The 27449-nt window shown below is 39.7% G+C and overlaps 1 protein-coding gene across 5 annotated transcripts in view; it reads left to right on the top strand.

Moving 5' to 3' along the window:
• SGMS2 (sphingomyelin synthase 2) overlaps positions 1 to 27449 on the top strand; it is a 91768-nt gene that overhangs the window by 36127 nt on the left and 28192 nt on the right. For 2 of the 5 annotated variants that reach the window (XM_070452241.1, XM_070452239.1), the window contains exon 2: positions 2300 to 2389. The exons of the other annotated variants lie outside the window; for them this stretch is intronic. The gene's annotated coding sequence lies outside the window, so the exon portion shown is untranslated. The remainder of the gene's footprint in view (positions 1 to 2299; positions 2390 to 27449) is intronic. 5 annotated transcript variants of the gene reach the window in all.

Genomic DNA, 27449 nt, shown 5'->3' with positions numbered 1-27449 from the left:
TTAACACTTAACTTTGGTATTAAGAGGCACATGACCCTTTTGATCCATGTACTACCTAATTGCATATGAATGTAATTAATTTTTTCTAATAGTACCTCAGTGTTCCAGAAATGGCTTCAATGGGGGAACCTCTGAAGGGTTTAAAATGAGAGAGTAAATTTTTAGAAAGGTCAGTGTGGAAAATTGGGACAGGAGGGGATTAATGCAGTCCAGGGGAAACATGATGGTGACTGGAAGTATGGCTGTTAGTGGAGCTGTTGGACAGACAGGGTCAGGTTAGTGGAGTTGGTGGGGAGAGCAGAGAGAGAGAGAGAGTAGCTAGAGTGAGGTCCCAAGTGAAATGAGAAAGACATCCTCTGATGGCGGGCTGCTCTTTTCAAAGGATTAAACATGTCCCACAGAGAGTATTGTATGGTATCTGAAATGAGCACAGAGTTGCTTACTTCCTATTATGGGCCTTACTGGAACGTAGCATTTTTGACCAGTTGAAGTTTATTTCATCTGTACCCAGCATTTCAGATATACCTTTGTTCTTTAATTCTTATAACAACTTTATTGGGATGCAATTCATGACTGTGAAATTCACCCTTTTAAAGAGTACAGTTCTTTTAGTGTATTCACATAGGTGTGCAGCCATCACCTCTACCTAATTTTGGAACATTTACATCATCCCCCAAAGAAAGCACCTACCTACTTATATTCACTACCCACTCTCCTCCGCCTCCAGACACTGGCAGCACTCGTCTATGCCCTGTCTCTCTGGATTTTCCTCTTCTGCACATTTCATAGAAATGGAATCATGAAGTATGTGTGTGTTGTTAAGGTTCATCTGTGTTTTAGCATGTATCACTACTTCATTATTTTTTATTGCTAAATAATATTTTATTATATGGGTATAGAGCATTGTGTTCATCCATGCATCAGCTGGACGTTTGGATTGTTTCTGCTTTTCGGATGTTATGAATAATGCAGAATGAACATTTGTATACAAGGTTTTGTGTGAACTAGGGTTTTCATTTTTCTTGGATATATAACTAGGAGTGACACATTCATTCTTGAGTCTTTTCCAACAGTTGAGTATTTTGGGTGAAAGTGGGATCTCAGTTGAAAATCAGTTTCTGGTTGTGGATGCACATATGTCCTGTAATTGTTAAACATAGATTTTAATGATATTGGTTGGGCATTTAAAGGATATATATACATCAAATACTAAATCCGGTGTGTGTGTGTCTGTGTGTGTGTATATGTGTGTGTGTATTGGGCTATACTCTTAGCGTATAAGGTGGTTCTATGAATTGTAAACCTCTGAAAAACGGTGTACATTTTACTTCTATCTACAAGTCAAATTTTAGTTAAAGTAGTTAGAGCACAGAGGAGTTTTAGGGCAGCAAAACTACTCCGATAGTTTAATGGTAGACACATGTCATTATACACATGTCCAAGCACACAGAACATACACTAGCAAGAGTGAACCTTAACTGTGAACTGTTTGGGTGAACCTAAAACTGCTCTAAAAAATAAAGTCTGTAAAAAAAAATCCATTAAAATATCATAGCAGTTGTACGTATTGCAAGGGAATGGTTCACCGTTTTGTTCGAATGTGATGCATTTCGCACTCCACAGCAGCCTGGGTTTCAGTGATACTGAGCGTCCTGGGTACTGGCGGCTCTTCACCTGCTCTGGAAAGCCCTCAGGGACTGGCCTCTGGCCTCCGCACCTCTCTGCTCCTGGGTGTCAATGCCCCATTGCCTTTCCATTCTCTGCATCTGCCTGGCTGATTCCTGCTTCAGGGTTTGAACCAGCTGCTTCTGTGACCTGAAATACTTGACTTCCATGCCCCACCCCCTTCCTGTTATTATTAAGTCAATGCAAATATTGAGTTGGTCAAAAAGTTCGTTCGGGTTTTCCCATTACATCGCCAGCCCAGTACTGTCTGCTCATTTCCTAACCACTCATCCCTAAGTCAGCCACGCCAGCCTCACTGATTCTAACTTCTCTCATGGCGTTTCTCACAGTCTTCTTGTTTATCTGCCGTTGAGCATCATGGGGATGGGACTCTGCCTACCTCCCTTGCTCCCTCGGAACAGTTCCGTCCGGTATTGTTAATGCTGGTGGGAAACACAAGTTGCCTTTCTCCTCCTGAAGTTCTGGTACCTGTTAGACCCGGCATCTTCCCAGGGACTCTTCCAAGGGGTGGGAGGGCAGTATCCTAGAACTCATCATTTCACTCTCACTCCAAGAAAACCAGCAAAACAGAACAAAGCATGATTCTGACTTAAGCTCTCACTTTCTCTTTTAGAGCTACCATCCTCAGCCTTTCCCACTCTTCACAGAAAGGATCTCTGACAAGACTTAACAGTGTTGACTGCTGCGAGGATCACGGACCATGGTGGGATTTATTGTTGTTGTTGTTGTTGCTTTTGTTCAGCCGCTAAGTTGTGTCTGACTCTTTTGCAAGCCCACGGACTGTAGCCCACTAGGCTCCTCTGTCCATGGGGCTCTCCAGGCAAGAATACTGGAGTGGATTGCCATTTCCTTTTCCAGGCTGTCCTCATGACCCAGGGTTCAAACCCACGTCTCCTTCATGGGCAGGCAGATTGTTTACCACTGAGCTACCAGGGAAGCCTGCAAACAGTAGGTTGGGTGCTTCCTGGTGCTAGATCTTAAGTATGATTCGCATCTGCTGAATCTTGGATGCCTACGGTTGTCCTGCAACTTCTCTGCTATCTTCGCTTTCCTAGTTAAGACATTTCAAAAATGCCTTAAGAAAAAAATGTCTTCACTCTGAGAATTTCTGTTTTATCTTCAGGAGAGTCTTAGATTTCCAGCTGTTTCAGGTGTGGATGTTTCCTCATGTGTTGGATTGTTGTCTTAAATGACAGCAAGAGAAACAGAGGTGATACCAGAACTTCCTAACCTCTTTGCGTGACTGCCCACAGACAGGGCACTCAGTCACTGGCTCACCTGTGCTTTGAGAAAAATGAGTGGTACTAAAAGTCTTCAGAGAAACACCAGTCAGCTGTGCAACTGTTTAACAACATTACTGAAATGATTACTAGCAAAGTTATTCTGTTTCTGTAGTGTTTAAACTAAGGTCAAAGAGATGTGGAAACTTTAGTTTGCTCTTGAACAGTCAAGAAAAACATAATGGAGAGAAATTTAATACCACAGCATAAGCCCACCCTTTGTATTTTGTGCAGTGATTATTTTTTAAAAAAATATTCTTTCATGTAAGTAGCACATAGGGCTTCACGATTTTTCCATCTCATTAACTCAACTAAAACCATTATCTTTTTTTTTTAAAAAGAGAGAGATGTGGTAATTATACACATTCTTTGCCCACTGAGAAGGAAGGAAGTTTTCACGCCCTTGGTTGACACTGTGCAACTCAATCCACTGTCTGGAGTATTGGTAACTTGAATTGAATTCTTAGGATAATTTTATTCTTGAAAATAAAAATAGCAGTTGCATCTTTAATACAGAAGGGTTTCTCTTCTCTACAGCAATGGGCACCTTACGACTGGGGCTGTTTTTTCTGACGATATCCATTCTTTATCATCATTAATCATTAGCATCATGTTTGCCTAAGAAGTCTTCAGCCAAAGATGGACCCCAGGACCATATAATCCCAAGTTAATTAAAAATACATTTTTATGAGCATTTAAGTTGTTCAGCACAGCACTCTATAGGCTTACTTGTTTGTCTTCTGTAAAATTCAAAATTGTTCTAAGAATGTTGCTAGGATTAGAATGCCTATAATGGGCCAATGCTAGGAATGACAGCTATTTCTGAATATTTGACCACAGTAACATCTCTCCCTTTGTCTGATAGTGTCTGTCCCGTTGAAGCTGGGTAAAGAAAAGAATTCATTTGTTCAGTAAATACTTACTGAATGATTTCTGTGTGCCAGGCGCTCATTTCAGTGTCGTGAATGCAGTGAACAAAGTAAAACCTCTGTTTTCATGGAGCTTTCTTTTAAAAGCCCTGAACATCGTCAGCAAACAAGTGGGAGAAAGGAGGCGCAGAGAACTGACTCGCTCTCAGATGTCTCTGGGGAAAGCTCCTTCAAAATGGCAGATAGACACAGGATGCAAAGAATAGAGCTGGAACCTGATTTGGAAAATAGGAGAAAGCCATCGTATAATGCTTTAGTTTTAACCACTGCAAAACAGAGAAGCTTATTAAAATAATAAACCCCAAAACCATGTGCCAGGGTGATTTGACCTAGGCTTAGGAAAGAAGGATTACTTTTCAAATATACCATTTTCAGTCATTTTTTTTCAGGTTTACAAATTCTGCCCCAATTCTGCCTTCACTGCCCCCTCCCAGCCTCAGTCTAACGCTGCTTTCCAGATTATCTCTATGCACAGTATGAATTCATATTTGCCCCATTCGTAAAATAGAAGATAGCAAACTACACTTCTGAGCAATGTATTTTTTTTTCTCCTTATATATGTAGGAGGGTTTAGCAAATCAGTACAAAGAGAGCATCCTCCTCCTTTTTTTTTCCCCCCTCGTCACAGAGTAGTCCATTGTATGGATGTACCGCAATTTAAATAGTGACCTATTGATGGAGATTTGGGTTGTAGCCAGTCCTTGCTCTTAAACAATGCCACAACAAATAACTTTGTGTGTAGGTTATTCTACATGTACACAATTATATATGTATAAATTTGCCAAGTAGAATTGCAGATCATAAAGGATGTGTGTAATTTTGATAGCTGTCTTGTCAACTTGCCTCCCAGAGAAGGTTTATCTTATTCTCAACCCCTGCTAGAAATTTGTGAGACTGTTATTTGGGTCTGGATTGTCAGTCTGATACGTTAAATGGTTTCTCAGAGTTTCAGTTTAGGAATACTATTCATTCAGAAATTTCAGTGGTATATTTTTTAAAAAGAAAGTGCTCAGAAATGTAAACAAGGCTAGAATTCAGCTCTTTTTATTGTACAAAAAAGACACTAAAGGCCATCTTAGATCTTCTGTTATGTAAGGTGAGTTTGTCCTTGTTGAAAATGCTACGTTTTAAATACTGAAAATAATACAAGGTAAAAGTGCTTCTAGGCTCGTGATATACCTAGGTGACCTGCCACGAGTGAGACCTTTCTTACATAGTTTGGTCCTGAATGATAGTAGATTGAACTAGGACAGTGTACAAAGGTGAGCTGACCCAGCAGGCCTGAGACTGCCCTTCTTAGAACAGTGCTTGCAAGGTTAGCCCTTGACGGGTGGCACATGGGGACATAGATTGGAGGGGGTTCCCACTGCTTCCTGGTAAGAATGGCTCACCGTGCCTGAACTGTTTGTGCAAACAGTATTGGTTTCTGTTGAATACCTGCTTGCATTCCAGGAGTATAGAATTTAGGTATGTGCCTCGCAGAAGTTTCCTACATGGCCAGTCCCGATAAAAACCCCAGACACTGAGTCACTAATGAGTTTCTCTGGTAGACGGTATTTCACAGGTGTTGTCACAACTGCTTTCGGGAAATTAAACACCACCTGTGTGATTCTACTGGGAAAAGGCCCTTGGAAGCTTGCTCCTGGTCATCTCTAGACTTTACCTCACATAACTTTATCCTTAGGTGATTTTGCTTTGTATCCCTTTGCTGTAACAAACAGCCATGAGTACGACTGTATACTGGGTCCTGTGAGTCCTAGTGAATCATCAAACTGGGAGTCTTGGGGTCCCTGCCCCAAACAGCTTGGAAAGACTAACATTGTCTGTCTGTATTGGTGTTAGTGGTGAGTGACACAGATATTTTTAGCATGCAATGAATTGACTTTGGTATTGTGTCTTGACATATAGTCCATGTTCTGTTGTAAAGTGTGTAATGCTTTAGATTTCTGTGATTTAGCGTTTATATCTAACAAATGGAGGCAACAAGATGGGTACTGGGAATGGAAGGTTTTATGTTTAATGGATGGGTCCACAGCTGGTTATTTGGTCTTCCCAGTGCCTATACTTAGGCTTAAAAACTTACTGCTTTAACTTTCTGTACTTTGGTTATTAGGTAAATGGACTTACTCAAATTCCTTTGGCTTCATAGCCACAGAATTTTAGCCAGACAGTGTCATCCCTAAATATACTCTGATTCTGAAGCTTAACTGCAAATCAGTAGTCCTGGAAGCATCACTTAGGACAGCAGATCTTTGCCCAAATAGGACATAAGGCCCAAAGATGGAAATAAAGCTTATATTTGCTTTATTCTATTATATTAGCATTGTATTATATTAGCATGCTGTTTTTGTATTATATTAACATCCTGTTTAAAATTTTTCAAATGGAAAACTGATAAAAAGTGTTAAGCATAAAGATTTATGTCTTTAAGCTGCTTTAAAAAAGAAAAGAAATTAGATGGCTTCTGAAGGCTGAAAAGGACAAAACAAAAGGCCACACAGTATCTGATATGTGTGCATGTGTGTGGCTTTTTCAAAACACTTTCCCCCTTTGAATATTTCATGCATACCAATGACTAGGAAGAAAGGTGGTTCCATAAAGTATTAGGGAACTAGTAATAACCAGTGGAGAAATGTCATGAAATGCAAACCCAGGGTGTTTTATTCTAGAGTTTAGTCTCCTACAGTGACCTAGGCATGGGTGCTAATTTATGCTTAAAGACAAAACTCAGAGAGGTGACCTTAGGCTGCCAGTGACATTGATTTATATTCATGGTGGTGTTTGAAGGTGAACCTCTTCAGTTCTAAAGCTACTTCTGTTGTGGTACCACTTCTTTCAGGTTAAAAAGACAGATATGTGTAAAGGTGTAATAGTGTTTCTGACCTGGAATGTGGCCCACCAAATGAGTCAACCCTTTGGTTGCCTGAAAAAAATTCCTTCTTGACTCTGAGGTCAGAATTAGTGACTCAGGGCTGTTTAGGAATGTGTTACATCAATTATGAATTCATGAGAGAATTTTTATGGGGATGGCAGGTAAGTTCTATGACAGCCTATAATTCCAGTTCACTTTTATGTGTTAGAATCCTATAATTGCTTTCTCTGTTAAAGCTTTTCTTCAGAACTCAGTGGAAGAAATAAAGCAGGCTGTATTTTAGCTGCGAGGGATTTGTTGAATCTGAGCACAGACTTAAAAAGAATTGAAAGTGCCTCTCCCCCTTCCCCATGACATGAGAAAGAGCAGTGTCAAGGTTAAACATGAAATCAACAGTCTAGTGCTGGGAGGAGTTTGCACTGAATAAATATCTGTCCTGCGCCTGACTGTACCTGTGCCTGAGTCACCTTCCTCCTGCCAAATACAAACAGGTTACCAGGCAACAGGAGTGATTCAGACCCTCTAAACACTTCACCCCAGTGAAATGTCCATCGGCCAGATTTCCAGGAAGTGTCCTTCTCGTACGTCACTGGGGAGCTGGACAGACATTCACACAGGCACTGAAGGTACCAGATGACCCGGAGCTGGGAGCTGTGTTAGACAGTGGGGCCAGCTAACATCTGGAAGGACGCACCTCAACACACTGTTATCTGTTAATACTGGTAACTGTGGGAAGAAAACATGGAGGAAGAAAAGGTGAAATCTCCCCAGAAGGACTCATGGGGAAGCATATCCACTGCTCTTAGGGGAAAAAAAAGCCAGCACATTCCAAATTGTAAAAACAGATCAAGATTTCAGAAAATCTAGCAGCGTGGCTAAAATTGCCTGGAATAAAATCCCGCCTCTCACCACTTGCTGAATGTCTGGGTTTCACTTCCTCATGCCTCACATGGAGGTGATAATGATACCTACTCCATAAGTGGTTGTGCATATTAACAAGCTAATATTGGGGAAGCCCCAATCACATCCTCCACCCTCCAGGCAACTCCCTAAGTAAGTGGTGGGGCATGGTGGGTTGAGAGTGGGGAAAGGTAGAACTGTGTAGGAATGAAGGAACACCCAACGATAGGTGAGAACTTTTTAGGGATGTATCTATTCTTTTATCATGTTGAGAACTGCAATTATAGACACTGTAGCTCCATTTAAGAAACCTCTCCAAGGGTTTTCAGCATTTCTTACTTAGAAAATTATTTATATATCAAAAAACTACTGCAGGATTAGGCGGGTGCAGGGGGATATAATCATGGAGATTGGTTGGGAGTTTCCAGGGTATCTGAACCTATGTGTGTTTTTGCTTTACTATTTTTTTTATACCTTATGTTTTATCCTCCTCTTTATGTAAGATACATTATAATTAAAAATGCAGGGAACTTCCCTGACATTCCAGTGGTTAAGACTCTGCCCTTCCAATGCAGAGGGCATGAGTTTGATCCCTGGTCAGGAAGCTAAGATCTCCCATGGCCTTGTAGCACAGCCAAAAAATTAAATAAAAATAAAAATGTAGTCACACAGGGATTTCCCTTGTGGTTCAGTGGCTAAGACTCCACACTCCCAATGCAGGGACCCAGGTTCAATCTCTCCTCAGAGAATTAGAGCCCACATGCCACAGTTAAGATTTTGCATGCAACAACTAAAGATCCCTCAAGCCATAGCTAAACTACCCCACACGCTACAGCGAAAATTCAAGATCCTGCATGCCTCAACTAAGACCAGGAGCAGCCAAATAAATAAACAAATTTTTTTTAAAGATGCAGTCACACAAAGTAAGCATTCTAAGTTGGGTGAAATTTTGGGGTCTTGTATCCCATATGGAAATTATAATTATGCAGATACGTTGTTGAGTCCATTAGAAAAAGAAAGGTGCCTATGGTACTGTGGAGAAGGATGCAACAGGGCTGGAGTCTCTCAGTGTGTGAGATGACAGGTTCATTCACAGCTATTCTAGTGCCTCTGAATGCCAGGCACCTGGCCGGTGGCCAGCAACATTGACGCACATCAGTCGTGAACTGTGCTTGCACCTTCTAAGCCAGCAGAGGGGATGCCCTGTGTAGGCTGCAAACTACAAACCCATAGGCTGGACAAAAGAAATGGGAGGAGCATTGGTAAAGCGAGAAAGTCCTGACATCAAATCCCAGTCTGATCTTTTAAGTGTTCTTGAATTTATTTTTTGAGAGGAAAGCAGAATGGTAGCAGATTGGATTGTGTTGCAGTACATTGGCCTACTGGCCCAGCAGTGGTTGGGTGATGGGAGAGAGTTGTGAAATTAGGAGACATTCTTCTTCCTGAGTTTGCAGTCTGGTTCTGTCAGGTGGAGGAGTTTCCCAGGGAAGGATCTGCTGTGAAGTCAAGAGGAGGAACGAGATTAGAGGAGTGTCTCTCGGGGCTGGCTCAAAAGCTCATCCTAATAGCCCATGGTAGGACAGTAGTGTGTGTAAAGTGAAAGTGTTAGTCACTCAGGCATGTCTGACTCCATGTGACGCCCTGGACTGTAGCCCACCAGGCTCCTCTGTCCGTGGGATTCTCCAGACAAGAATACTGGAGTGGGTTGCCATGCCCTCCTCCAGGGGATCTTCCTGACCCAGGGATAGAACCCTTGTCTCCTGCGTTGCAAACAGATTCTTTACCATCTGAGCCACCAAGGAAGCAACAAAGGTTAGCTTTGGGATCTCTGTAAAAAGTAAGAGAAAAACCCATTTAACTCTATAAAGTTTCTCACTTTCCCTAAAGCCACACTATACAGTGCTTCATTCACTGAATTTTTCATTGAAGGTAGCTTTATTTTATATGCAGTCTTATACTTTGAATAATTTTCTGAGTGTAGAATGTTGACTTGGGGCAAATGCTTTTAAGTTTGACTTGTTTTAAAGAGAACCGAAGTAATTAATTATTGAAGGATAGTTGATATACAATAATAAGACATAAATTACAAGTGTACAGTATAGTGATTCACAATTTTTAAAGGTTACACTCCATTTATAGTTATTATAAAATATTGACTTTATTTTCTCTCTTATACAGTATATCCTTGTAGCTTATTTTATAACTGATAGTTTGTTGTTGTTGTTCAGTTGCTAAGTCATGTCCAACCATTTGCACCTCCATGGATTGCAGCACGCCAGGCTCCTCTGTCCTCCAGTATCTCCCAGAGTTTGCTCAAACTCACATCCATTGATTCGGTGATCCTATCTAATCATCTCATCCTCTGGTACCCCTTCTCCTTTTACCTTCAGTCTTTACCAGCATCAGGGTCTTTTCCAATGAGTTGGCTCAGGTGGCCAAACTACTGGAGCATCAGCTTCAGCGACAGTCATTCCAGTGAATATTCAGTGTTGATTTCTTTTAGGATTAATTCCCATTAATTTAGATTCTCAGTCTTTCATCAGGAATGTTTATGTTATTTGATGGAAAACTTTGTTAGCCATTATACTGAACATACATAACTTCTTTTCAAAAACAGAGGAAGCCATAAATGTCTCAAATGATTCAAATAAATTTTGGAGTTCACTTATTTTGTTTGTCTATTTGTTAGAAAAATGTTTGCAGTAGGAATTTGTTATCTTGATTACTAAAGTTCTAACCAAATAAATTACCTTACTTTATTGAGGGTACAGATTTGAGCTTAGTAATTTTCACCTTAGCCAACACATTTCCTTGCCTTCCTTTATGTTCCAATGATTTATTTAATCAAATAAACATGTTTACATGTTTATTTCAAAGCAGCACACTAGCCTTTGGAGGTCTCTGTTTTCATTCTTTCAATGCACTGATCAACTGGTGCAGCTTGGATCAAGTCACACCTGAAATGCTGGAACTCCCCCTCTGCTGATGACGTGATTCCTGTTGCCTAAAAAGTCCTTCCCCCTAGCCCAGTAAATTCAAGGACCGGCCCAAATACTGGTCCAGCTTCCTTTAACACTGAGTCACCTGTAGAAAAGTTAATCATTCCTTCCTCTGTGCTTCTCTGTACTCCTACAACACTAGGTGTTTCCAGTGTAATTAGATGAAAGAAGTCTTTTTTTTTTTTTTGCCTCTTTAGTTTTTTTTTTTAATTTTATTTTTTTTGCTTTAAGTTTTTATTTTGAATTGGTATGTAGCCGATTAGCAATGTTGTGGTATTTACAGGTGAACAAGGAAGGGACCCAGCCATATATATACATGTATCCAATCTCCCTCAAACCTCATAACATTGAGTAGAGTTCCATGTGCTATACAATAGGTGCTTGTAGAGGAAGGAAACATTTCTTAAAAGCTTACTATATGCTGTGCATCAGAGGCTTTCTTTTTTTTTTTTTTTGCATCAAGGAGTTTATATCATGGGGGTCAGAACATGCTGCGCTAAAATACGGCATGGGTGATCAGCTGAGTCTGACTCTGCGACCCCGTGGACTGTAGCCTTCCAGGCGCCTCCGTCCCTGGGATTCCCCAGGAAGAGCACTGGAGTGGGCTGCCACTCCCTTCTCCAGGGGATCTTCCCACCTCAGGTGGGCTCTTCACCGCTGAGCTACCAGGGAAGCCCTGGGGCATTCTTTTGCCGCTAGCTCTTTGTCCCTGCCACTTCCACAACTCGATATTTGCCAAACATCTAATTGTCATTTGAAAGCTTCATGATTATTAAATATAATGTTTAAGTAATTCCGTGCATTTTCTTACTACTGAAATCTTTGCACTAAAGTCTTCTTTGACCTCCAGAACACCATTTATAAGAGGTTTAGTAATTATACAGGAATATACAGTCAAAAGGCAAAGTAAAAAATGGTGAAATTATCAGACGCAAAGCACCCCAGAGGTAAAGGTTGGTTTCTGTCCCGACAAGCTGTAGTTATAAGTTGGCATTGGTGTCTCGGTGGGGACTTGAAGAAAGGGTGCACTAGGTTTTGTAACCTCCCTGGATGGTGAGTGCAGTGTTTGACTGTTGATTTCTGCGTCCAGGAACTGTAGCAGGAAAGATTTCTTGGCATATATATAAGCATGAAGGTGGGAGTAAAAGGAGATTTGGGCTGCTGAAAAATTATATGGAAAGCGGATGTTGCATGTGAAGGGAACATTAAGCATTAAACATTAACAGAAATTAAGCAACTCTGTCTGGAAACAGGATTTAGGGAAAGGGAAAAAAGTGAGTCTCAAAGTGGGCCTGAAAAGGAAGGCAGAAGCCAGATTATGAAGGTCCTTTTAAGCAGTGGACCCGACAGAAGGACACACCAGCATCTAAGAAGCAGTCCATAGAAAAATGATAATTAGGGAAAGGTGATCTGACCAGATATTTGTTATTAAGGAAACAGAATTTATTTTGTTTACCTATAATGGCAGTAGCTTTTCTTTTTTCTTTTTTTTTAAAGATAGCCTCAAAGAGGCATACTGAAATATTTACAAGTGAAATGATGTTTGGGATTCTTTCCAAAAAAAAAAAAAACAACTCAGGGTAGAGGATAGTTGAAATAGATTTCCCATGATGATCATGGTAACTGATGAGGTTTGCTATACTATTCTCTCTGCTTTTAATACAAAATTTGAAACATTTCTATTATAAGTTTTTTTGGTTTTTAAGTGAAAATAAGCAGTGGGCTTTGGCCAATAGAAGCCATTCAAGGGCTTTAAAGGAGCCAGTAAAGCAGGAAATGGACTGGGAATAAAACCAGAGAGGGAGGGTGTGCTGCGTTAAGCACCTGTTCACTCCTTTTCCCGCAGTGACTGTCTGTGGGGCTCCAGTTTTGCCTTGTGCAAGATTATTCATGTCTTCTTCGTAGCCTGTTCTCGATTGTCCACTTCCTCTTAATAGCAATACTTTCACTTTGTATCCAGCAGTCCAAAGTACTAGTAGTGCTGTATATACCTAGTATCCAACTCGGCTTTCTTTTTATTTTTTATTTTATTTTTTGGCTGTGCCACACAGCATGCGGAATCTTATTTCCCCAACTAGGGATAGAACCTGGGCCCGCTGCAGTGGAAGTACGGAGTCTTAACCACTGAACCACCAGAGAAGTCCCAGCTTTTATTATTATTAAAAAATATTTTTTAAATTGTCTTTCTGGTAGATAAATTTAATCTATTAGAAATTTGTTGTGGCTATTGATATGTTTGGACTCATTCATGCTTTCTATAAGGAAAGGTGTTTGTGAGCTGAACTAAGCTAAAGAGATGAGGTAAAATAGATTAAGGATTAAAGTGGATGGGATGTGGGCTGACTGACTGGGGAGCAGAGGAGGGAATTTGAAGCTGAGAGGATCACTGAGGTTTTATTTATCCTGTAAATAACCCTTCCACATGCATGCTCAGTCATATCCGACTCTTTGTGACCCCATGGACTGTAACCTGCCAGGCTCCTCTGTCCGTGAGAATTCCCAGGCAAGAATACTGGAGTGGATTGCCATTTCCTTTTCCAGGGGAATCTTTCCAACCCAGAGATCAAACCCAGGGATCAGACCCACGTCCCCTGCATTGCAGGCGGATTATTTACCTCTATGCCACAGGGAAGGCCCCCCACCCACAAATGAAATTCACTCATGTCCTTTAAAGATACCCCTCATCAACCCATCATTCCTTTTGACATTCTCAAGATGTGCCTCTAAAGTATAGAAACATATTAACTGGAATGTCATTTTTACTCTTGTTCAGTACAAGCCTTGGAAACAGGCTCCCACTTTTCTAATATCTTTATTACTGCATATTATGTTACAGGAGATGTTAGAAGGAAAAAGCAAAGACAAAACCAAAAAACCTTCAAAATCAGAATATGAAAAACTTATAGACTGTTACTTTGCTTCAATTTTTAAAAAATATTTTAGGGCTTCCCTGATAGCTCAATTGGTAAAGAATCTGCCTGCAATGTGGGAGACCCTGGATTGATTCCTGGGTTGGGAAGATCTGCTGGAGTAGGGATAGGCTACTCACTCCAGTATTCTTAGGCTTCCCTGGTAAAGAATCAGCTGGTTCAGCTGGTAAAGAATCCACCTGCAGTGGGGGAGACCTGGGTTCAGTCCCTGGGTTGAGAAGATCCCCTGGAGAAGAGAAAGGCTACCCACTCCAGTATTCTGGCCTGGAGAATTCCATGGACTGTATAGTCCGTGGGGTCGCAAAGATTCGGACATGACTGAGCAACTTTCACTTTGATAGCATGTTTTTAAAAGAAAATTTCAAATGAGTAATCTTTATGTAGAATCATCAATGAAAATTGCATTTAATGGAAATAAGATTAAATATGGAATTACATCTTTTAGTTTCCGGATGCTAATTGAGCATTGAGTTTATAGCGTTTCCTGACTGCTTTTTAGCATGAGGTTCGGGTTTAGAGACAATGCTTTTAATCATCTTGTGTTTTTTCTAAACCTGCTTCACTCTGTAGAAAACAGTCTGGCCATAGTTCATTCCCAAGGATAGACCAGTGCTAAACTGAATAGAATGATTTTCTATTCATTACTGATCTGTGGAGCTTGGCATTTAAAAAAGACTTCTACATTAAAAAAAAAATGTTTTCAGTTTTCATCTGTGTACCCTAGACATTTAAAGTTTCTAAGATATATATATATGTCTTCCCTCATCTCCCATTTTATGTTCATTATTTGAGTTTTCTTTTGACTTTTACTTCTATCTGATACACGATTTTACTAAACTTCAAATGTGTCTGAGGCTCTTCTCTAGTTTATAAAAGTTGTTTTTATTGCTCATTCATCTTTTTAAGTGGCTTCTGGGTAGAAGGGGGGAGGGTAGGAGTTACTTAATCAAAAATCTCTTGAGGACAGGAGCCAGCCTTCTGCTACCATCCTGAGCACTTATAGCCGAAATCCACACAGAACAGAAAGCCAGAAATAATTCTCTGTTCTAATTGGCCAGCCATTCATCTGCCTCATCTAAGCTTTCAGCAGTGCGGACAACATTTACTATATATCTAACCCTCAAGTATTGCTTATCTTGAGATTGGTCACCGTTTCATTAAATAGCTTTATAAGTTTTTTGATATCTGTAGTTTCTCTCCTACTTGTTTAAGATGAAATATAACTTCTGCATCAAAACTCAAATTGAGTTCTGAATCCTTGTTAGCTATATGACAGCTTCAACTTTTCTGTTCCCACATAATATTTTTGTTTTTAATCTTCCTGTGTTTATAATATCGCATCTTTAAACTTTTCTTCTTAAAAGCCCCATGTGGGTTAAATCTTTCTTTAAAGAGTGTACTGGGGTTGTCAGTTTTTTAAAAGTCCATTATGACCAAGATAACTAGAATACTTTACACACATATACATTATTTTAATCTATTAGAAATGGAAAAGAACTCAAAGGCAAAAATCTACAATTGAGTATGTAGGGGAGCATCTTCAGTGGAATTCCTTTTTAGTTTCAAGAAGTTTTATTTGTACAAGTTTCTAGAAGCTGTTTACTGTGATGAGTCTCAGCAACTTGAAACATAGGTGTTCTTGATATTCATTTGACTTGATGGGGTACTGATTTTTTTCCCACATAATGAGTGTTCATTTAAAAATTTAAAATTGAATATTGCTTCATAAGCTTGGTGATCTTACTTTAAACATCCCTCTTATTTTATTTCTATTCATAGCACTTGAAATTTTTTTATTGCTGTTGTAGTACAACATTAGCAGAATTTAACCTCCATGAAAGAAGTGACTTTTAAAAAACTGCTGTGTCCCTACAACAAACCCTAATACAGAGTATGTACTCACTAAATATTGTTGAATTAACAATTATCTTTGCTCTTAGGCAATAGAAGCAAAATATGCTGCTTACTTATTTTTTCAACACAAAAAGGTAAAAAGTGAAATGTTCCATATAATATCACCTTTCTAGTAACTACATAGTTTATTTATGCATAGCACAGTTTTCCCCACAGTAAAAAAATCGTGCTATATATACCATTTTGTAACTTTCTTCACCTAACATTGTATTAGTATGATGGTATTTTATTGTATGGGCTTCCCTGGTGGCTCAGTGGTAAAGAACCCTCCTGCCAATGCAGGAGATATGGTTCGATCCCTGGTTTGGGAAGATCCCCTGGAGGAGAAAATGGCACCCTACTCCAGTATTCTTGCTTGGGAGATCCCATGAACAGAGGAGCCTGGTGGGCTACAGTACATGGGGTTGCAAAGAATCGTATATGACTTAGTGACTGAACAGCAACAATTTTATAGTACAAGTAATATTTATAATATAACTAGTCCCATCTTGATGGATAATGTGATTTGAGTTGTATAGGTTCAGAATCATTGATCTGCAATTTCAAAATCTAAACTTCTAAAAATAAAAGGCGCTTCAGTCCCTCCTTCCCTCCTCCTCTTGATAACCCAAGTCAGTGTCAATATATCCCTGTGTCTCATTCAGATATATTAATGTTTGAATATCTGGTGTTTTCCACATCCAGCAAGGGGATCGTGGCGAGCCACGTGACCTAATATGTGCTATATGTATGTGTTCAGTCACTCAGTCGTGTCCGACTCTCTGCAGCCCCGTGGACTGTAGCCCAGCAGGCTCCTCTGTCCGTGAGATTCTCCAGGCAAGAATATGGAGTGGGTTCAGTGGATCTTCCTGACCCAGGGGTCAAACCCAGGCCTCTTGCGTTGCAGGTGGATTCTTTATGTCTGAGCCACTGGAGAAGCCCACAACAAAGCCAAACTCCACCAAATATCAGGAAAAAGATTTTCAAATGTGCTTAAATACACAGGCTTCCTAAAACATTTGTGGTGCACAGAAATTACCAATGTTCACCCAGAGGGCTTGGAGATTTGCTAAATGACTGGCTGGTTTTCTTTTGTGAGAGAACGAATGACATCCATTATATGGAAATTTATAAAGCAGTCTTCACCCTTCTTGGGAATAAACCCTGCAGAAGATATCACACTTTAGTACAGTGAAGTCTCTTTTTGAAAGTTGAACACTAAGTAAAGAGTAATTTAATTGTGTGTTTACTTCAAGTTAGGATTGTAACATCCAAAACATCACTGGTTTACCAGGCTTTCTCTACAGCAGCAGTACTGCAGACTTGTCCAAAATGCAAACATATACTTTAAAAAAATTTTTATTTGGCTGTACCAGGTTTTAGTTGCGGCATTTAAACTCTTAGTTGCAGCATGTGGGAACTAGTTCCCTGACTAGAAATCGAACCCGGAACCCCTGCGTTGGGAGCGCAGAGTCTTAGCCACTTGACCACCAGGGAAGTCCCTAAACATATGCTTTTTATTGCAGTTAATTGAGGCTGAGTGAAGACATGAAATAAAGATTTCAGTGGATAAATATTTCTGTGAAAATAACAGCAACAACCATACACGGTTTCTGATACTTTTAGCTGTTAGTATAAAATGGCACAGTGGTAATGAAAATATTTCTGAATGTGGATTATACACAGATGTAGGAAGGAGAAAAATCTCATGCTCCTGCCACTTGAAGAACCATTCTTAATATTTTAGTGTGCTTGTGCTCTGGCTTTTCTACAGATGCATTTTTTGCATACTTGAAATTATACAAAACAAAATACCTTTTTAAAGAACAGAAGCACATTTTCCCTGTTAACTCTGTCAATACTCTTATAGTTAAAATAACCATTAGCATTTTCCTGATTATTTGTTGCTGTTGTTCAGTTGCTAAGTTGTGTCCAACTCTTTGCGACCCCATGGACTGAAGCACTCCAGGCTTCCTTCCTTCGCTGTCTCCTGGAGTTTTCTCAAATTCATGTCCATGAGTCAGCGATGCTATCTAACCAACAATAATTAATGTGGAAAATTAGAAAATACACTCCAAAATAAAGAAAAAAATTAAAATCACCCATAAATTCATTAAGCAATATTAATATATGGTATATTTTCTTCAGACTTTTAAAAATATATATGTAACATACATCTTTACATTGCTGAAATCATATTGTATTTTCCTCATCATTAAAATCTTAAATATAATATTTATAAACTGAAAATACAGTTGTATCCATTAATAGATATATGGGTGAATACTTCTGTCACAGAAAATTTGGAGAAAGTAGGCAAGTGCCAAAGGAAAAAAAAAATTGATAAGTCCCACAACCAACAGTAACACCTTACCTTCTTTAGAGTGTATTTATTAACTTGTTTTTTTTTAATGTTATGCATTTAAATTTTTATGAAAATAAAATATGATGCTGTTTTTTAAACAGAAAGTATAATGTATTTCAGTCATGTCTGACTTTGCACCCCATGGACTATAGCCTGCCAGGCTCCTCTGTCCATGGGTTTTTCCAGGCAAGAATACAGGAGTGGGTTACCATTACCTTCTCCAGGGGATCTTCCCGACCCAGGGATTGAACCTGGTCTTCTGCACTGCAGACTTTTTACTGTCTGAGCTACCAGGGAAGCCCTAATGTTTTTCTTGAATTCTTCAAAATAGCTGCTGTAGACATTTAGGTTGCTTTAATGTTTAACCAAATATATTTTTGGATAATGTTTTTTTCTGTATTTAAAACTGTTCCAAAATAAATTCTCAGTAGTAGTTAGTATGTCAAGTAGTGTAAGCATTTTTAAAACTCATGTGCTTAAAAAGAGAGATTTTCATAAAAATTGTACAATTTATGATCCTTGTATTTTTTATGCTTCTTTCTGATTACAGCTTAAATTATATTTTAATAGGCTTTGTTTCAAGGTAACTTTCCAGTGTTCTTATCCACAGGTTACAATAGAGTAGAAGCTTGTGTATTTAAATCTGTCAGTGAGACATTCTGTAGGAAATTTTTGTTATTAGTAATTGGGAGACACTTAGTCATAGGAATTCTTTTCTTAGGATTTGTCAGAGGAGGTGTAGAAGATAAGGAAATGAACTCTGGCTATGAGATGGAGCCTCAGAATTTTATCTTCTACTCCTGTTTCCTTTCCTGATCATTCTTCACTCACTGCATGGATAAACCAGCAGAAATCATTCTCCATTTCTCTTGTCTCTTTCCAAGTTCTTCTAGTGGCTTTTGAGGGTGTATTTTAGGGGTTGGGTTCATCAAATCACCTGCCCTTACTGCAAAGATTGTGGAAATGAAAAGCCGATTTAATATGCAAAGAAAGAAAGCTGAAAGCCAAGGCCCTACGTGAAAGCCTTGATTAAATAGATCATCGTAATTAAAGGATTTTACATGTTACTTGTAGTGAATCTATCTATAATGAATAATATAGCCAGATATAGATACAATATAGATCATATAAATACATGCTAAATGATATATTTTTGTTTATTTACATATGATAAGTAACCATTTCTGTTAAATAGAATATCTGATTGTTTCATATGCTGACTCAATTGTGGTTGTATTTACTATTGCTCAGGGCTTCCCAGGTGGCTCAGCTGGTAAAGAATCTGCCTGCAATGTGGGAGACCTGGGTTCGATCCCTGGGTTGGGAAGATCCCCTGGAGAAGGGAAAGGCTACCCACTCCAGTATTCTGGCCTGGAGAATTCCATGGACTATATAGTCCATGGGGTCACAGAGTCGGACACGACTGAGCGACTTTCACTCACTCTCTCCCCGGTGGCTCAGGTGGTAAAGAACCCACCTGCAATGCAGGAGACCCAGGTTAAATCCCTGGGTTGGGAAGACCCCCTGGAGGAGAGCAGGGCGACACCCTCCAGTATTCTTGTCTGGAAATTCCATGGATGGAGGAGCCTGGCAGGCTGTAGTCGGTGGGGTTGCAAAGAGTTGAACTCAACTGAGCGACTAACACTTTCACTTTTCTTTCTTTACTATTGCTCAGATAGAAATGTTTCAGTAAAGGTAGTCCCCCTACTTTCAAAGTTATGTTACGGTTTAACAGTGTCAACGCCCCCTTCACCCCCATCCCTACCACACTTCTTTGGTTTTCTGTCCAACTCCTTGGAGCTATCCTGGTTTTGATGAAAAGGACTGATGCTCACTCACCTGCAGGGCCCGTCCGCACTCCCCAAGCTGTAAGTGCCCTTTTATGGGACACACTCTGGGCCCCTAGAAGCCGTTTGAATCAGCTCTGATGTCTATACTTTTCTATATTGTCTTTCTCTTTTCAGGGTTCCTTGTAAAAACTCTGACTCATTTTCTTGTATCTTTCTTTCCAAACTCCTTTCTCTCTTTTTCTAATTATCTCCTGGAGGGACATCTTGGGTATAGAACAAAATTTCTCATGTTATGGTATTTCTAAGAGAAGACAAAATGGAACTGTATATTCTGTTCTGGATTTTTGTTTAAGGGGAACAGACAGTTGGCTAAGGGTTAAGGATCACTACAAAACCAAAGGTGTGTAGATAATACACTCAGATATGGTCTTTATCATACCAACAGCCACCTATGCTTTGTGGTAGAGGGTTCAAGCTCCATACAGGGAATATTTAGTAGAACAGGCAACAAAAGACACATTTGTAGATGAGACTTTGCAACTTTGTGAACCAGCACAGTTGGTCACAAAAGGAAATTAAACTCTTGAGCAAGCCTACTCTCTGTCTTGAGAGAGAAGTGCCTCAAAACGTTTTGACAACAGCTGAAGATTCCCGGATCATTTGTTCTTGCTAAAGACATTGAGGTTTACCTCTGAACAGCCTCATTTTCCTTAGCAGACCATGTCTGTTGGCAGTTATTCTGAATATCCAGTATTTACTAATATTTCCTAAAATAGTATTTAAATGCTAAGATGTATAAACCAAACGTCTTTTTATTTTCTTCAAGTGAGTTTTTTTTTAATATGCAAACTTTCTGGTGAAAAAGAAATAAATATTTTGTGACAGTCTTTTCTTTTCCTTCATTTATTAGGATAAGTAAAAATTCAATAGGCAAATATTTCAGAGATCTGTTTCAAATTCCAATTTTAACATTCACTTGTATCCCTCAAACTTGTTGAAGGTGGCGTTGTTAGACTCAGGATTTCCATCTCTTAAGTTATTCTTGCTGCCTTTTCTCCATGTGTGCCATTCCTTGTGTTGGAGTTATTTGCAGAAGCCAAAGCCAAGGTTGGAAACATTGGTCAAATAAGTGCTTTTGAGCAAGAAATAATTTATTGAAATACAACATAGTAGTTTAGTTCTGGAAGCCAAGTGTAGTGACCTTAATGGCTTTGGAGAAAGTATTCCTTTTTATAGCCTCATACCATTTGAAAGCAGTGGCTTATTCGGCCAGTCATGCAAAAGAACCTTTTTGTGGTTGGCATAAGAGAATGAGAAATGGAGGCTTTATACAGGCTTTTCTTGGCTCTTCCATGCCTCCTTTCCTCTCCTACTTTTTCCTTCCCTTATATGAAACTGTGCTCTGCCTTGAGGATGCCAGATGGGCTGCAGCACACGACTTGAAGAGCTGTCTAGCCTTTCTGCTCTCTTTGCCCTCTGCCAAAGCCTGGAGAACACACACCTCAACTGCAGCAAGCAGATGGGACTAACCTGCTGAGGGTGCAGACTCTAGAACCTCCCTTTTCCTTCATTTTTCAGTGTTTTAATTCTTGCTAACAGGAAGTGTTCCCCTTCCTCTCTGAGGTTGTTTTAAGCTATTTCTTGTTTTGTTGACATAGTGCAGTAAGCAGAAATATAGTAACAAGGAACCCATTGTATTTTAAATACATATTGAAATGTCTGATTCTAGACTTTAGACCTCTACAAGGAAATTGTGTTCAAGTGTACCTGGGTGCTGTTCCTACAGCAGCCCTGGGGATTGAGTAAGCTTCCTGTTCTTAGGCATTTGCCTCTGTTTACGACTATGAAATGTGCTAACCACAGCCCCACCGTTAAATGTTTGTCCTGAAGTTTTGCCTTTGCCTCCACCCTAGAGCAGGATTATTTAACTCCTTCCTGTAGATTCTTGCTTAAAGATGACTTCACTCAAATCTCCGAGTGCTAGGACTTTCTTCTAATGCACTTGTAAACATCAAGCAAAGTTCCAAGATGTCACTTTTTTTGAATACTCGTTTAAATAGCCTGTTAATATTATTTTATGCAAACTTTTTGAAATTGTATAAAACAGACACCAAGTTTGGTCACAACATGGTAAAGGGAGAAATCAAAAGGTATATTTTAAAATAATCTGAAAGGCATGTAGTAAAGGAGCTTTATTAAAGGAAAGAGTTATGAAATTATTTTGAAGAAACTTTTTTCTTCCTTCTCATGGTTTTCCTAGAGTAAGAGACTACGCTTCCAAATCTAGAAACTTTGTTGTTGATGTTGACGAAGAAATATGCTGTTGACTTTGTGATCTATTTATTTATTTAGAATGAGATCTCTAATATGGTTTAGAAAATATATGTTTTAGAGAGTATAATGTTAAGCTGTTAGACCCAGGTTCTGCTTTGCTTTCAGACCAGCCACTGTTAGAAGAAAATGTAAGTTCCACTATCTTTTGAAAATGTTAAATGAAATGTGGTTTTTTATGATTTTTAAAAACCTCTCACTTGAGTAGGTAATCTGTGCAGACTCCTACTACAGAGTAATAATTATTAAAACCTATGGGAATCAGTTTCTAGGTGTGTAAATCTTTGGGGTATATACGGAAGCTAGAGATGAAGAAGCAGATAATTACCACTGTTGTTCAGTTAGGCTGTTAGAGTTAACCTTTCTGATACAGCCCCCAGGGTGTTTCTACTAAACCAGTGCCTGCGACTTCTGTTTGACCATTAAACAGGGAGCAGGTGGTACCAGTTAGCGCGGAATAATTCTCTGACCAAACACCTTTTGGACAGGGTTGCTTGGAAATTAATAGAATCACAGCTCAGGTTGTTAAAGGTACAAACGTCTGTTTAAATTATCAGGAAAGTCTTTTGCTTGCCTGCTACAGTAGATGTAAGCATTTTACCAGAAATACCAGACTTCCACACTCTTTACTTCTTCTCCAGGGTCGTGGGTTTATCATGCTGGCTGTAAATACATAGAGGAGTGGGAAGTAGAAGTTTCCTATCTTGGTCTTTCTTCTAAACCCTGCAAACACACAGGCAAAAGAGGGAGGAACCACCTGGAAAGCCCCCCCTCCCCCCACCCTCCAGAAATTCTCTCAACTCCTAGATGTGTCAGGAATGGAGGCGGGGAAAGGGGCTTGGGGCAGACATCATCCAGTATCTGGGAGAAACCTGTGTTCCCCCACTCTACCCCTTAACTCTGAGAACCTCTGCTTTAGAGTATATCCCCAAGAAACGTAAAGGATTATTTAAAATATTCTCTAGCTCGGACCTTGTTTTATAGCCCTCTTCTATTTTCAGGGTCTCATCTGTCTGTCTGTCTGATTACTTATCTCGTCTGTCCATCTACTTGCTCATTCCTTTATTTATGCATTTGTTCATTCATTTTCCTTGTTACCACATGTTCTACATTGTACCAGGGATTGTTAAAATTGTCTTTTCCTGGGACTCCACCTCTCTTTAAGATTCTTCTCCTGGAATTGGAGCTAATCTTTGGAATTCTCCAGCCATAAATAAAAAGATGAACAAGGAATAGAAGACAAGATTGAAAACATCCTATGGAACACTTTGCACAGCAGATTTTAGTGAAGGTACTTTATTCTATCAAATTTAGTGACATCAGAAACAGTCACTGCTGGCTGAGTGCGGCGCCCTGTGGACAGACCCCAGATGATCACTTCTTGTGAAATACTCCGAGTCCAAATTGTTTTCAAATTTGCACAGCTAATATTTGCTCTGTGTCAATAAATATTCATTTCAACAAGTATTAAACTACCTCGCCAGTTAAAGTGACCGATTTTTTTTAAACAGTGAGAAAGAAAACAGACCCTCACTTTTTCCCCTTGAGATCCAACTCATAGTAAATTTTGATGAGTTCTGTTAGAAAACCCATCTGTCTTTTGTCACTTCATCTTATTTACTTACAAGTTTATTTTTGGAGCACAGTTTACACAAATTTTGTTAAACAGTTTTCATTTTATTTGCTGGTTCTTGATCCTGTCTGTAGAAAACTTTAAAATGTATGTTATTTCAGTCACTGCTAAGGAAGTGCTCAGCTGGTAAATAACAATACTTTAAAGGGATAAGTGAGCCTGGAATATATAATAACAGAACATGGGTTAGTCTTTGGTTTCTAATTCTTTAGAAACTATGTGTCTTGATGGGCTATAGCTTTTTTTTTTTAAAGTAAAGCTTAATTGAGTTATGACTTTCATCCTATAAAATTTATGTGTTTTAAGCATATAATTCAATGATTTCTAGTAAATTTACAGAATTGTGCAACCACCATCATGATATAATTTTAGAACATTTCCATCACCCCAAAAAGAAAATGGCAGCCTATTTGCAGTCTCTCTCCATTCCCACCAGCAACCACTATTGATAGGCTGAGTCTTCTTCTTATAATAACTAGTTACAGAACTAAAGTAACTAGTCTATCTTAGTGTGGGATAGCAAATTAGTACCAGAAATCAAAACGCTTATTCTCTACCCAAGCATCACACTCCCCGAGTTCAGAATTACAGTCATCCCAGTAGCTCCTTTTTCAATTCTTGTCTTTTAAATTAAGTCTTTTTTCCCAGTCCATTCTCAGAATAGTGTCACAAAGCTACCTTCCAGGCCTGCCTGTTTCCCTGATTTAAATCTGTCACACTTAAATCTGTCCCACACAGATGTGGGACCTGTAAGGGTCTGGCAAGGATGCTTTTCCATATAACTTTTGTTGGGAAAGTATTTCACAAATATACATGATCTTTTTTTTTTTAAATTAAATAGTGGGTCTTCTTTTCAGTTTTCAAGAACTTGTTAGTAAAAATATTTAGCAAATTTTATGGGCATTTCTGGAATAGAATGCCATGACTCATAAGGCACCCTTGTTTCTGTAACCATACTAACTAACACCTATCCATTTTAGGCAGGAGGATTTTTACAAGTAAATTAAGCTCTAAGAAAGTTAGTAAGGAAAAGCTAAGATGTCTTGGTCTCTGAAAAAACTTTTATAGGCGTAAAATTTCTTAGCTAAACTGGGGTCCTGTTAACATAGCAATATATCTATATTATAAATTTAATATAATGGTGTCTTACAGTAATTATAATTAAAAGGGAAATATGGGTAACAGGGAAATACTTCACAGGCTCCTCCCCTCTCCCCTCAAGAGAGGTGATTTATATATTAAATTTTTTTCTAAGTTTATATTAGTTTTTTCAAAATTATAAAGATTTTTAAATGCCTATATTATCTGGAGACTTTTCTATGTGTTTATGCATCTCTCCTTTTCTTTAAAAAAACTTGTAATTGATGGTCTCAATCTTTTTCACTGACTATATTGTTGACCTCTATGATAGAACAGGGACTCCTGTGATCAAATTCCTGGTTCAGATCTGAGCTCTGCCACTTCCTACCTGTCTGACCTTGAACATTTCCCATGATCTCAGTTTCTTCTCTTTAAAATATTTCCTGGGATTCCCTGGTGGTCCCGTGGTTGAGAAAACCGCCTTGCAGTGCAGGGTAGGTTCGGTAGGTTCGCTCTCTGGTCGGGGAACTAAGATCCCACGTGGCCCAGAGTGACTAAGCCCGGATGCTGCCTGCGTTCCCTGGAGCCGCTGGCCGAAGCCCCTGAGCCCGCTTGCCATCACTGGAGAGTCCGTGTGCCGTGCTGAGAGATCCCGAGTGATGCAAGGGAGAGCCGTGTGCCCCAGCTCAGGCCCGACACAGCTAAATAAATAAACATTTAAAAGTATTTCCTAATGTTGTCCTAAGGGTTAATTATATAATAGACAAAGCAGAGTACCTGACACATATTTGGGAACTATTATGTTGTGTCCACTTTATTCTACAACTTGGCTTTTTCATGGCTTTATGGTGACAGTTGGGTTTTTTTTTCTTTTTTAAATTTTATCGATTGATTTCCATGCCAGGTTTTGGTTGCTGCACGGGCTACTCTCTAACTGTTGTGTTTGGGCTTCTCACTGTTGTGGCTTCTCTTGTGGAATGCAGGCTCTAGGGTGCTTAGGCTTCAGTAGTTGCCCATGTGAGCTTGGTAGTTGCAGCTCCCAGGCTCCAGAGTACAAGCTCAGTAATTGTGGGGCAGGGCCTTAGTTGCGCTGCAGCATGTGGGATTTTCCAGGATCAGGGATCGAACCTGTGTCTCCTATATTGGAAGGCAGCCTCTTTACCCTGAACCACCAGGGAAGCCCCTGGGTTTTCTTTTTTAAGGGCTGGTAAAGCTTTAGTAGTCTGTTAAGAAACTCATCAGCTCTTTTGTTTCCATTGGTCATTCAACTCTGTTTCTGGACCTTATTTTTCTTAAGCCTTTAAAAAGCAACATCTAAATCTCTTTCATTCATAATTGCAGTTGTGGATGTTAGCAACACAGTGTTTAACATCTATCTTCAACAGATTACATATTTTTAAACATTGAAACCCACATATAGACTTCAATAAGTTTCATTAATTTTTAAACTATATTTACACATTTAATACATCTTATCTTTTTAACCACTCCAAATGTACGACCAGGTCAACATACAACTTTAACAAGCAAAGTGCTTCTTAGCCTGTTGACTGGAGCTCATGTCTGCACTTAGTCTCCTCTGTGGGATGTTGGCCGTGAGCCTCAGATCAGAACTGGGAGTGAGTCATGAGCCTCACACTTGCACCTTTCTTCAAGCCTTGAACCTCTGTCATATTACTCCTTTTCCATTTTTGGTAGACCATAATCAATAACCTCAGATATGCAGATGACACCACCCTTATGGCAGAGAGTGAAGAGGAACTAAAGAGCCTCTTGATGAAAGTGAAAGAGGAGAGTGAAAAAGTTGGCTTAAAGCTTATCATTCAGAAAACTAAGATCATGGCATCTGGTCCCATCACCTCATGGGAAATAGATGGGGAGACAGTGGAAACAGTGTCAGACTTTATTTTTTTGGACTCCAAAATCACTGCAGATGGTGACTGAAGCCATGAAATTAAAAGATGCTTACTCCTTGGAAGGAAAGTTATGACCAACCTAGATAGCATATTAAAAAGCAGAGACATTACTTTGCCAACAAAGGTTCATCAGGTCAAGACTATGGTTTTTCCAGTGGTCATGTATGGATGTGAGAGTTGGACAGTGAAGAAAGCTGAGTGACGAAAAATTGATGCTTTTGAACTGTGGTGTTGGAGAAGACTCTTGAGAGTCCCTTGGACTGCAAGGAGATCCAACCAGTCCATCCTAAAGGAGATCAGTCCTGGGTGTTCATTGGATGGACTGATGCTGAAGCTGAAACACCAATACTTTGGCCACCTGATGTGAAGAGCTGATTCATTGGAAAAGACCTTGATGCTGGGGGGGATTGGGGGCAGGAGGAGAAGGGGACGACAGAGGATGAGATGGCTGGATGGCATCACTGACTCAATGGGCATGAGTTTGAGTAAACTCCGGGAGTTGGTGATGGACAGGGAGGCCTGGCGTGCTGCGATTCATGGTGTCGCAAAGAGTCGGACACGACTGAGTGACTGAACTGAACTGAACCTCTGATAGCAATTACTGAGGCAAGAATACTGGAGTGGGTTGCTATGCTCTCCCCCAGGGGATTTTCCATTCCAGGGATCGAACCCAGGTCTCCCACATTGCGGGCAGATTCTTTACCATCTGAGCCACTAGGGAACCTCAATAATTCTGGAGTGGGTAGCCTATCCCTTCTCCAGGGCACCTTCCCAACTTAGGAATCCAACTGGGGTCTCCTGCATTATAGGCAGATTCTTTACCATGCGAACTATCCGGGAAACCC

Source organism: Odocoileus virginianus, chromosome 21 (genome assembly GCF_023699985.2).
Source record: "Odocoileus virginianus isolate 20LAN1187 ecotype Illinois chromosome 21, Ovbor_1.2, whole genome shotgun sequence".
NCBI classification, from domain to species: domain Eukaryota; kingdom Metazoa; phylum Chordata; class Mammalia; order Artiodactyla; family Cervidae; genus Odocoileus; species Odocoileus virginianus.
This window is presented reverse-complemented; position numbering and strand designations above follow the sequence as displayed.